At 33.9% G+C, this 13,861-nt stretch overlaps 1 protein-coding gene across 6 annotated transcripts in view; it reads right to left on the bottom strand.

Annotated features, from left to right (window-relative positions):
• NUMB (NUMB endocytic adaptor protein) overlaps nucleotides 1–13,861 on the bottom strand; it is a 169,488-nt gene that overhangs the window by 106,406 nt on the left and 49,221 nt on the right. The window lies entirely within an intron of this gene.

Raw genomic sequence — 13,861 nt, 5'->3', positions numbered from 1 at the left:
ACACAGTAACAGCCACGTTGTTCAATGACTAATATTGATAGACTTAACCCTTCTCAGCAATGCAAGGATCTAACATCTCCAAAGGTCTCATGACAGAAAATGCTATCCACATCCAAAGAAAAAACTATGGTGTATGAATGCAGATCGAATCATACTATTTTCTATTTTTTTTCTTCTGTTTTGTTTTGTTTTCTCTTTCTTGTGGTTCCTCCTATTGGCTCTAATTCTTCCTTACAACATCACTAATGTGAAAATATGTTTAATAGGAATGGATATGTATAGACTGTATCAGATTGCGTGCCATCTTGGGGAGGGAGGAGTAGAAAAATTTAAAACTCAAAAGCTCATGGAAGTGATTGTTGATAAATCAAAAAAATTAATAAAAAAAAGAACTCCCAATAATTTTCCTAACTTTCTCATTCTCATACACAAACACCAAAATTTTTAGTTTAGCATTATATTTAATGCAAGATTGCCTAGACAAAGCAGGAAACAAAAAAAGGACAGAAGGGAAAGAACACTGGAGTGGGAGTCAGGAGAGCTAGATTCTGGTCCAGGCTCTACTACTGATAAGCTGTGTTCTCTGGGTTCAATCACTTGGCCTCTCTGGGCCTCAGCTTCATCATCTGGTAATTAAAAAGGTCAGATGAGATTATCTTTATGCTACCCTTCCAGCCTTAACATGAAATTAATTTAGTTAGTGCATTTAATTAGTAAGACTAAAATTTATATAGATGAAAAAATAAGTCAACAATATAGAACAGAAAATAAACATCAAAATGCACAGTACAGGTAACAAGTACTATGGCTCAAATCCTTGCTAATTCTTCAGTGATATTTCTTTTTTGGATCTGCAGTTTACATCACAAAGCAGGAGAATGAATGTTTTGGGACTAAAGTCGTGTCCTTTGTTATAACTTGGTGAGTTACTATAATAGGATAACACAATCAGAATTACCCTTCCCAATTCCCAGAACTTAGGTGGAAGTTCTTCAAAGCTAAACAAATAGGGAGGATATAACGGGAGAAAATACCAAGCTAGGGTCAAAAGATGACTACTAAATTTTAATAGTGTGCCACTAGCTAGTTACCTGCTGCCACTAACTACTTGTGTGGCCTTGGGGCAAACCTCTTTGGACCACAGTCTCCTCTTATAGTTATACTGGCATCACAGATCCCTAGAACTAAACCCCTTTTCCAGCATTTGAACTTTCTATGATTCTCTCTACAGCTGTTTCAATGTTCTACTACTTGCTTACTCCTGTTAATATTATTTAGACCATTGAGGCAGATAAATAATACAAATGACAACTTCTTTGTATCTAAATTTACTCAGTAATTAAATGATAAGAGTAGTTTACATTATTTGCTGTTATGAGGTACACAAATCTACTACAAAGAGCTAAAAATATAAGGCACTAACAAGAGCTAGAGCATCACTAACATCACCAAAATAATCTACAGGCCAGCACATCTGCTATTTCAAATCACACAGCTGGCTATCAAGACATGCCTTTAACATTAAGATAATTCGAAAGTTGATACGAGTATGTGAAACATTTTTTAAGGTGCTCAATTTTTAATAGTTTAAAACTAATTACATTTGTAGTGAAATCATAATTAAAAGATACCTATGGAAGATTGGCTCACTTATATGTGTGTTTCTATGTATGGATACATGTCTATATACCTCTACATACACACTACATACATATACATATGTGTTAATACACACACACATATCCATCCTTGTATTTAGGAACAGATACATAGCCTTGTATTTAGGAATAGATTCCAAGTTCCATTCCATTCCCAGTCATCCCTTCTAGGGCCATTCAGAAGAGGCCCCCAACAGGAAGGGTTGTGGCAGGAAATCTCATTCATAAGGCAGGTAGGGAGGAACATTTGGAGGAGAAAAATACAATGAAATGGACATATCATCAAATTCAAACAGAAACTGGTTCCAGGGTCCTTGAATATAAGACTAAGTTCAAAAAAAAAAAAAAAAAGAACTTTCATTTCCAGGAACATAGGTATTATCAAGTCCCTAGTGCTTTATCTCTACTTCACCAAATGTTTCTAGGATCCTAAATGATACAGTGTACTAAAAGGTCTGCTCTCCATTCTCACAGGGCCCAAATTTATTATGCAAATTAAATAGCAAATGTAGTTTATGACTGAAATATCTTCCATGGATAGATACACATTCTATTTTCCCATAAGTTTTATATTTCTGTCCAGTCATTTAATTATTAAAATCAAGTTCAGATTCCTTTGGGCTTAAATTCAATTCAGAGGAGTAGAACAAAGGTATTTCATTATTCATCTTAAGTTGGAGTTCTTTTGTACAGAAAGCTTCTGTAAATGTACCAAAGAGTTTGTTTATGTTGTCACAACTGGCTTAAAATAATGGTGTCAGGTTTGTTGATGCTTGTCAAGCTCATGATAATAAAAACAAAAACTGACAAAAAAAATTTACACAGCATGAATTTGATGACTTAACTTAGATTATACAAGTACTGGAGTATTAACTGGGATAACAAACAAAACTATAAAGCCAAGTTGTTGGGGGTTTTTTTGAGTTTTCTCCAGTATACAAAATGATCGCTTAATTAAAAAACTCACACTCAAAAATCAGAGCCAACCTAGCATTCCTTTTCTCTAAATATTTCATAAGAACATTCTGTTATTGTTTACCTTCATAAAATCAATGTGTTACCTAATTCTATAAAATTTAAACAAAAGTAATGCACTTGGCTGAAGTTACCTGCCTCTGTTGGGCTCTGGCCTGATCCCCCTGCTTTGCCCATTTCTTCCTGTGTCCAGGAGAAATATGTGACTAACAAGTACAATACATAAAATTAAAAAAAACAAAACAAAAAAAAAAAACTAGAAACTGATCACAACTGGGAGTAATTTCATTAATTACAAATTAGAGTCCCCATTTAAAAGTAGCTTTCTTTACAGGATTACTGGGAAGATCAAATAAGATAATGCATATAAATTAAGACTATACAAATATGAGCTTTTATTACTAAAACATGGAGTCCTGGAGGTCAGAAATCCTCATTTTAGTATTTATACCACCAATAATTGGCCTGGACCATCCCTCTTAGGTGCTTAATAAATGTTTGATAACTGTTTGGTTCATTTGCAAGCCTTAAAGTACTTTAGGCTATTTGTTAACTGTAATAGAGATCCTTGGTTGTTGTTTTTTCTGTTGTGTTTTTATTTTTAATTGATAGAAGAGAGGAAAGATGAACAAATTTGAGTCATCAAGTAATATTCAAATTTGGGAACTAGGAACCTAGAGAATTCAGAAACTGGAAACATGGTGAGAAATGCTTTAAGAGAAAGTGCCAGAATGTGAACAAAGCATTTCATTTCTAGAGAAATTGTAGTAAGTAAATTGCATATGATGTTTACTTGGGCTAAAAATACAAATTAATTTTATTTAACACCAAAGATAAGTCTTTGTTAACACATAACAAAAAAAGTGGAAAGAATATAAATGCCTATCGATTAGACAATGGTTAAAACAATTATGCTATATGAATGTGATGGGATGTCATTATTTCAGAGAAATACGGGAAAACTTAAATGAACTGATTCAAAGAGCCAGGAGAACAATATACAACAATTTCAACAACATAAATTAAAACAACACTAAAAGGAAACTGATCTCATATTAATGGCACTAAAGAATACAGATAATGAAACACACCACCTCCTCTTATGAAAGGTAAAAGATTCTATGTACAGAATATTGCACGTGTTTTAAGATCTAGCTACACTGTTCATTAGATTAACTTGTTACTTTTTGTAATACAGGAGAGTTCTGTAGCAAAATGTCTTTTGTTCTTTATAAAAGAAATTGATAAAAACTTTTTTTAGAGACAGCACAGGATGGGTCAATTTGGTCACAGATTTGTGCCAACTATTTTTTTTTCTGAACAAATAGTAGTGCTCTGATAAAACTTTAATTTGGGAAAAATAAAAATTTCCTACAAAGTAATATTTCTTCTATTTTAAAATGCCTCACCAAAAACTTCAACATATCCTGCCTCAAATACAGTTGTACTAGAAGAAATGATGAGCAAGATGTTCTCAGAAAAGCCTGGTGAAACTTGCCATGAGCTGACACAAAGTGAAATGTACTGTGTACAGAGAAACAACAATATTGTAAGATGATCAGCTGTGAATGACTTAGCTATTCTCAGCAATACAATGATCCAAAACAACTCTGAAGGATTTATGATGAAAAATGCTATCTCTCCTCAGAGAAAGAACTGACAGTATCTAAATACAGACTGAAGCATACTTTTTCATTTTCTTTTTCTTGAGGTTTTTTTTTTGGATTGTTTTGTTTCACAATATAACTATTATGGAAATGTTTTACATGACTACACAGGTATAACCTATATTGAATTGCTTGCCTTCTCAATGGGGGTGGGGAGGGAGGAAAGGAGAGAATTTGGGACTCAAAGTTTCAAAAACAAATGCTAAAAATTGTTTTTGCATGTAACTGGGGAAAAAATTTTAAAAATTAAAAAAAGTATATCCTGCCTCAATTGAAGTTAACTAGGGCTGAACCTAGGAAAAAATACACATAGTAAAGATGCACTACATCATAGTCATTTTCAAATTCCTTTTAAATATTATTTCTCTTAACAAGCAGTTTTTAATCAAACAGTTCTACAATGTATTTCCTCCACTAAGGTCCAATATCCTTCTTTATCCCCCACCACAGACAAAGAAGCTGATTGAATGCTCTTACCATTCCAGAGATGTTTCTCTTGTCAGCATTAAGTGGGTCAGTTTTCTGTTCTAGTGGGTGTTTTGTCAATAGGTTCTGGTAGAACAGAGCAGCTACTCTGCTTGGTGAGTACACACTCCCAAAAATGTGCCTTTAAGATTACTAATTGAATATTAATTGTGCCATTTAATATCACACAGAAACTCAGAGAAAAATTAAAGAACCATTACTTTTTAATTCAAGAATCCCAAGTTCAAATGTTTTCTATAATAATGACTCTTGAATATGAGCCTTGAACTGTAGTAGTAGTAATAATAATAATAATAGTTGACATTTATATAAAGTTTGCCACAACACATTATATGATTTGATCCCAGAACAGTGCCTAAAAAATAGTAAGCACTGAACAAATGCTTATTAATTAAATGATTATGAGGAAAAAAATTGAGATATTATTATCCTCATTTTACAGCTGCAGAAATTGAGACTCAAAAAAAGCTAAGTGACTTGTGCAGCATCATACAACAAATATTTAAGTGCTGGAAGCAGAATTTTAACCCAGATCTCAATTCCAAGTCCAGAACTCTCTTGACTATATCATGCTGCCATCAATAGTTAACATTTTTAGCATTTCAAGGTCCTCCATTATTTATTTAGCAGAAAGAAGGATACAAGAAGTCTAATTATATAATGAGATCAAGAAGAAATCCAATTATCTAATGAAATCTGTACAACTTCCACTACTCTCCAGAACTTTTCCTTTACCTCCCTGAATGATAGATAGCTCTTTGCCCACCCTCAGATGATATTGGTGGGAGGAGAGGGGATTCTCAAAGGCGAGGTCTGATTTATCAGGAAAGGATACTTGATTTGTAAACAGAAGATCTGACTTAAAATCCAGTCTCTGACATTTACTATTTATGTAAACTTTTACTTAAGATCTTTGGGTCTCAGTTTCCTCATACGTGAAATTAGGAGTTTGGAATACATACTATCCTCAAGACCGTTATGGCTCTGCATGACATGAACCTCTTCCAATGCTTTACTGTGGTTCAGTAGTAAGCAAGTATTTATCAAGCAACTACTGTGTGACAGGCACTGTGCCAAGTGCTGGGGACAAAAGAAAGCAAAAGGCCACCCTTGCTTTTAAGGAGCTCACAGTCTAATGGAGGAGACAACAAGCAAGTAACTCCACAAACAAGACGTACATGTACCAGATAAAATGGGAGCAATCAAGAGAAGTTCAGGGGTGACCCTGAGGCCCCACAGGCAAATCCTCAAATATTCTTAAACAAATAATCTGTACTGGAACATCATCACATACAAAACCATTGTCCAAAACTGCCTGGACCTAACGTTACCATATTAAAAATTTAAGTGCAATGCCTTAAAGATAACAAAATGAATAATCAGTTTCCAATCTATGTCGAATAAAAAGTTCTCAAAACACAGATAATACCTGAAAGAAGAAATCAAAACCACGTGAGAAAGGATGAAGTACAAATCATTCCTGTTATCCTGTCTGCTTTTGGACTTGTCCCAAAGATGCGTTCATTGAGCCTACAGAAGATGAGTTTACACCTGAGTACTTCTACTCAGTTACACAAAGCAGTCATTTTATCTTACCTGAACAAAAATCCCTTAAACAATAAACATTAAAGAATAATAGTGGGACTGTGACCTGTCCCAACACTGTTTATAACTGAACTGCTTCAAATAGAAGATAAAAAATGAGAACAATAATAATAATTGACATCTGCAAACATTTTATATGCATTATCTGATTTGATTTTCACAACCAATGTACATATCATCTTGCCATATTTCAGTAGTCTTCAAAGATCTACCATACAATTGCATGAATGCTCAGCCCACCTAGGCAGATCAATGTATCTATTATGTTGCATAAAGATATAAAACAGGATTGTGACATAGTGGATAGAAATTATTTAATATTGTAAGTCAAGAATATTTACCTTAAATAACAAAAAGAAAAAAAGGCTTTCATATAAATAATCTAACAGTTACATTTGTAATTTCTAAAGTTATATAAACTGCTAGATACAGTGGTTTGGCAGACTCTAGTAATGCCATCATAAAATCAGCCCCTTGAGTTAAAGGCACTCATTTGAAGAAAAGAAAAAAAAACTCCAAAAGTCATTGTGAGAAGGTTGGGACAACTGCCAGTTCTAGTGTTTGGAACTGGTCTTTAACTTAGCTACAAAAGCAAAAACACCAGGTGCCAATAGTAAGGACCAGTTAAATAAGGGAAAACTACTGAAATTGTCCTGCTTCTCACCAACATCTGTAAACTCTAGATCTTAATCTAATAAAGGCCTTTGAAATTACTTGTACTTCCAAGGAGTATTTCCATGTTACTATCTCTTTCAGGCTAAAAAAAAAAAAAAAAAAAAAATTCTAAGCTTCTTGCTGGTGTTTTTTCTCTATTTTGCTTCTAAGAGCTTTAGAACCACTTATAACAAAATGCATAGCAAGCAGGTTTTTTATTTTTAAAAATGATGTTTAAAGTGATGTTTGTGCCAGGTGAGGAAGAAGAGTCTAACTGTTCATAGAAGAGATATATAAATATGTCTAAATCTATATATCTCTAGGCAAGGCATCAAACTTTAGGTTCACTTTTTAAAATGGATATAACATTTATAGTATATCTGTTTCTTTTAAGGATGAAAAAAGCAGAATGAAGTGATGCCCTTAACACTGCTAAATCTGTCTGTGGCATTTTTTTAAATGGGTAAAATCAAGAAAGAGATCCAATTAAGCACTAAAATGAGGCTTTATTTTAGATTGTGATCATTATATAGGAAATTCAGCAATCATTTTTCTTGAATGTCCTAGGCCTCATCAGAGAAGGATACTGAAATTATTGAACAGAGGTTGGACTAAATCAGGTTACTGCCTTCTTTAAATTAAAAAGACAGACAAGGTCAGATTCATGAAGGGCCTATACTATTCGAACATGAAGTTTGTTAATTCATTAATTTAGCAAAAATTCACTAAAAGTCTCCTATGTGCAATGCATTCTTGCTGTGGGCAAGAGAAATACAAAAACAAAATTAAGTCACACACTCTAGCAGTTTGTGACTTAGGAGAAGAGAACATTCTGGGCACACGAATCTTGGGACAAACTAGGAACTTAAAAATGTAAGTTAATAATCCAAGTCCATAACTACCCTAGATGATATGGCAGCTATGTAGCAAAGAGGATAGGGCGTGGGGCCTGGAGTCAGGAAGACTCATCTTAGTGAGGGCAAATCCAGCCTCTTACTAGCTGTGTGACCTTGAGCAAGTCACTTAACCCTGTTTGCCTCAGTTTCTTCATCTGTAAAATGAGCTGGAAAAGGAAATGGCAAAACACTCCAGTATCCTTGCCAAGAAAATCCCAAATAGGGTCAGGAAGAATAAGACACGATTGAAATGACTGAACACCCACTACACTGCACTCTAACAAGAGCCAACAAACCTATACCCAAGTTCACTTTCACTTGGACATTGGGAATTTAAGATCCCACGATGCTTGCCTCATCAAAATAGTAACAATTGAAGTTTATACAGTGCTTTAAAAGTTTGCCAAGTGATTTACATGTTTTATCTCATTTGGTGTTGAAAAGCTTGTGGAAAAGTTTCTATTATAACTCCTATTTTAGAAATGGATTCAATTGACTTTCCAAAAGTCACATAACTAGTTAAGTGTTGAGAACTGATTCAAACACAGGTATTTTTGCCTCTAAATCCAACACTCTGGTCATCAGGCACTGTTGTTCCTCACATCTCAAAATCAAGGAGTGGTCAACATCCCTATAGAATACTAATAAATGACAGGAAGAAATGAAAGAAAATTCTACTCAAAATAATTTCAAAATACATAAACTATTTGTGACAATCTATCAAGACACACTTAGGATGTACCAAAAAACAAAACAAAACATTCTGCATATAATAAATGAACTTTTAAATAATTGGAAATATATTCATGTCAATATAATAAAAATGACAATATTTTTAAAATTCATTTACACATTTAACATTATACCAATCAAACTATAAAGGGTTATTTGATAAAACTAGACAAAATAGTAAAATTAATTTGGAGGAACAAAGGTCCAGAATCTCAAGAGAAATATTTTTTAAAGGTAGAAATTAATGTGACCTAGCATTACCAAACCTAAAACTACATTTTAAGTTACAATCATCAAGACTATCTGGTAACTGAAAAGTAGAAAATCAGATCAGTAGAACAGACTAGACAAGCCAGCCTCAAAAATAAACAAACACCGTAATCTAGTGTTTGATAAACCCAAGAACACAAAATTCTGAATGAATTCCTATTTGATAAGAACTGGTGAGAAAATGGGAAAGCAGTTTGGCAGAAAATAGATTTAGACCAGCATCTTATATTGCATAATATAAAAACCTCCAAATAAATTATCTAGATATAAAAAGTCTCATTTTTTAAGAGGACAAAAGAATTTATAACCTAAGAAGAGAAAGAGGAGATTACAAAAGATCTGGTATTTGTATGTACAAAATTTTGTGCATACAAGATCAATGCAACTACAGTAATGAGAGAAATTACTGAGTGAGGGAAAAAAATCTTTGCATCACTCTCTGAACAAGGTCAGATATCCAAGATATACGAGAAAGTGACACAAATATGTAAGACTAAGGGGTATTCTCCAACAAGTGGTCAAAACATACTGGAACAAAGGAACAAACACTATTTAAATAAGAAATGAAAATTATTAATAACCATTTAAAAGTTACAAATTACTAATAAGAGAAAGTTAAATGAAAACAACTGAAGATTTACCTCAAACCTATCAAATACACATTGACGACAAAAGATTTAAATTCCCAGAGATTAGCATAATGCCTAGAACACCATTAAGGGCTTAATAAATGCTTGCTGACTTGACTTGAAGTAGCAATTTAAGAGCTTAATATGACCTTCTAACAAGCAGAAACACAAACTAAAAGTAAACTGCCCCTAACTTGACAATGAATATCATTTGTACGTTAATCTTTCATTGGCACTATAATCAAATCAATGAGTACATAGCTCTTTGCAAATGTGCACAAAGAAAACTTTTTATGCTTATCTTGTCCATGTCTTCCCATAAATCATCTACAAAATATCTCTATCATGCTGACCACCTTTCTAGGATCAATTCAATTTCACAAACACTTTATTAAAAGACCTCTAATTCTTTTGAACATTGTAGGGCAGCACTTAGGATGTCCAATTATTAGTCCCTGCTTTCACTACATTAGCAGTTTAGTCTCAGGTTCCCTTTACGCTCTTAAAAACTGAAAGTCCCTTGGGGAATGGCTGAGCAAGTTGTGGTATATGAATGTAATGGAATACAACTGTGCTATAAGAAATGATGAACATGCTGACTTCAAAAACCTGGAAAGACTTGTATGGTCTGATGCTGAGTGAAGTGAGCAGAACCAAGAGAATGTTGTACACATTAACAGTCATGCTGTTCGATGACTAATATTGATAGACTTGACTGTTCTCAGCAATGCAAGGATCTAACATCTCCAAAGGTCTCATGATGGAAAATGCTATCCACATCCAAAGAAAAAACTATGGAGTTTGAATGCACATCGAAGCATACTATTTTTGCTATTTTTTTCCTTCTGTTTTGTTTTGTTTTCTCTTTCTTGTAGTTCCTCCTATTGGTTCCAATTCTTCCTTACAACATCACTAATGTGAAAATATGTTTAATAGGAATGGATATGTATAACCTACATCAGATTGAGCGCAGTCTTGGGGAGGGAGGTGGGGAGAGAAGGGGAGAAAAATTTAAAACTCAAAAGCTTATGGAAGCGATTGTTGATACTTCAAAATTAATTAAAAAAAAAAAAGAAAAAGTCCAAAAAAAAAAAAACCAAACCAAAAACTGAAAGTCCCCCAAAAAGCTTTTCTTTATATGAGTTACAGATATCAACATTTTGATCTCACAAATGCCCTGAAAGGGTCTTCATAATCCTCAGAGATTGCGAGAACACACTTTAAGAAACATCTGTACACTACATGAACACTATTTCTCCAATCATATACTTCCTAGATAGCAAAATACCCTTTATGCTATTTCCTGTTTCCAAGACATTTTTGGTAATATGCTACAGTCTTATCTATCATAATTAGGCCAGTCTACTACATATCTGTGATATATGTATGTGTATAAGACATCTGCACTAAAACATAAAAAGTCCAATTTTTTCTGCCCTCAAACAAGAAGGGGAAGGGAAAACCAAAGTTCAGCAAAACTTAATTTTATACCTCATAAAAAAGTCACCCAGACTACTACACTAGACTTTTGAGGTATAAGGAAGTTACATCAGGCAAAAAAAACCTATTTACATACTCATACTCATTTTCACAAGAGAAATATACTTACCTTATGTACTCCTTTCTCAATTAGATTGTATTATTATTGCTAATGATGCTGATGATAGCATTTATACAATATAGTGCTTTAAAGTCTGCAAAGAGCTGTAAGTTAGTTATTTTATTTGATCCTCAACAATTCTGTGAGGTAGGTGCTTACTACTAGCCTCATTTTGCAGATGAGGAAACCGTGGCTGAGAGAAGTCATATGATTTGCCCAGTCACCCAGCTAGTTAATTTGTTTGCTGTAGGGTTCAGACTCAGGTCTTCTCGACGCCACATAAAGCTCTCTACCCACTATACCCCCTAAATGCCTCATAAAACAAATATGAGGAACCTGAATTCCCAGTAACACCTTCCATAGGCCTTAATAAAGAGAACAACTGTTTAGAGCTTAATGTGTGAAATATTTGATTATTTGGCACCTAATACTGATGCCTACTTAAGGAAGATGATTTTTCTAAAGGACTATTTGTTTGATGAGACTTTCAAGAGAGGATAAAACAGTCTTTATTATTCATTCTCAGCAAGTAAACGCCACCGCACATGTTCAAATCAGAGTACAATTCTAAAATCCATGTTTTTGTGTGACACTGACTACTCCTTTCTTCAAAGACCAGAAAGAGTAACTGTAGTTAAGGCTCTCTTGTAACTCTGCAGTCCTCTGCTCACCCCTTAGAAGGCTTCTTGTTATGATGTGATCCCATACCACAGCAGATTAACCACTGTGCTGCTGCAGCTGCTGCTTTTTAAGAGGTCTCTCAAACAGCCAACAAAATGCAATGCTATAGAGTTGTTTCCTAACAGTAAATTCCATCTACTGATAGAGAAAATATTTCCTTCATTTACATATATCCAATTTGGTCATCAAAATAATCATTTTAAAAGTCTGTTAAGGAAAAATGTGTTCAAAATATAAAACCACAAGCAGTGCTCATAGTGAAAACATATCTAATTTTATTTCTGTTTGTGATCCTACGGCAGTATGCCAAAACACAGGACTGCAGTCAACAAACAGCATGGTTTGTTTGTTTTTTTGAGTTTTAACTTTAATGTATAAAATTATTTCCCCAGAGTTTCTGTTTGCACTGGTGAATTTCACTTCATTATAAAACTGATGTTCCTGAAAAACTGAACATAAACGGAGTTTTCTGCAAATCAAACTATATTTTAAATCAGTAGGAGAGCTTTCTGTCTACCCTTCAGTGGATCCCTTGAAGTAAAGAATTTTTTAAAATATTTTTTTCTCGGTGAGGTAATTAGGGTTAAGTGAATTCCCTAGGGTCACACAGGAGTGTCAAGTGTCTGAGGCCACATTTGAACTCAGGTCCTCCTGACTCCAGGGCTGGTACTCTATCCACTGCGCCATCTACCTGCTCCAAGAATTCTTTCAGGACATGAAAAATTCTCTCTTAGTTTACCTCTGCCTGGCTCATATTTTTTTTTTGTTCAAGGTTTTATCAAAGCAAGTCACAGAGTTCTGACTAAAGTTTTTCCTCATTTTAACACTTCAAAAGATGTATAATTTCATCAGTTTAAGTACATTTCCCTCCGCTGATACAGACTGCAACCCCTTCCATTCTTCACCCAGGCATAAGCAGTGGAAATAGATTACATTTCTCAGGGCTTCTCACAAAATGGTCAGTGTTTTGCAGGAAACTGTTTTGAGGAGTGGAAAACTTTTCTCTTTACTATCAATTAAACTGTTCATTCTACTACCAGTTAACAATTAGCTTCCTGTTCCATACAGGGAAGGGTCAAAACTGACTAATAACTCTGTATAATTTTTAGTTTAGGTATCAAATTTGAGAGAAAGGTGTACTTTGCTCGATAATTTGTAAAAGAAGAGACAGCGGCAATGCAAGACTATAAGACATCTCCAAAGTTCTCATAATGGAAAATGCTATCCACACCCAAAGAAAGAACTATGGAGTATGAAGACAGATCGAAGCATGCTATTTTCTCTTTTTTTCTTCTGTTCTGTTTTGTTTCCTCTTTCTTGTGGTTCCTTCTATTGGTTCTAATTCTTCCTTACAACATGACTAATGTGAAAATGTTTAATAGGACTATATATGTATAGCCTGTGTCAGATTGCACAATGTCTTGGGGAGGGAGGTAGGAAGAGAGGGGGAGAAAAAATTTAAAACTCAAAAGCTTATGGAAGTGATTGCTGATAAATCAAAATAAAGTAATAAAAAATAAAAAAAATTTTAAAAAGAAAAAAAAAGAAGAGGCAGGTACAGGTAAATTATGAGTAATTTAATCATGTCAGAAATAATAAGGCAAGGTAGAAGCAGTTTTAAGTAATCCATTAAGGCAATGTTGTCCTTGAAGAAAAGCACTAGGATACGTTCCATGCCTAGAAAAGACTAAAAGGAGGGAAAGCAGGCAAAACAGAGAATTCTGTGTTTCCCCAACTGCAGTCAAACAAGTAAAACTGGTTTGATATAAAGCCCAAGAGTCATAATTTTCTTTATTCCTATGACAGAGAAAGTTATATAAGATTACTGAAATGTTTGTTAAATCCTTAACAATTATAAATTACCTATTTCAAATGCATCTTAAACATTCAGTATGATACACAGTTAAGGTAATATATAAATCTGGTTGAACTACACATTTTTGAAATTAATTACTTCAGCATCTCAAGGATCTGTCATTCCACTGATTTTGGTAATCTTCAAGAACTA

The sequence above is a fragment of the Vombatus ursinus genome, unplaced genomic scaffold (genome assembly GCF_900497805.2).
Source record: "Vombatus ursinus unplaced genomic scaffold, bare-nosed wombat genome assembly UNPS02014945.1, whole genome shotgun sequence".
Taxonomy (NCBI): domain Eukaryota; kingdom Metazoa; phylum Chordata; class Mammalia; order Diprotodontia; family Vombatidae; genus Vombatus; species Vombatus ursinus.
This window is presented reverse-complemented; position numbering and strand designations above follow the sequence as displayed.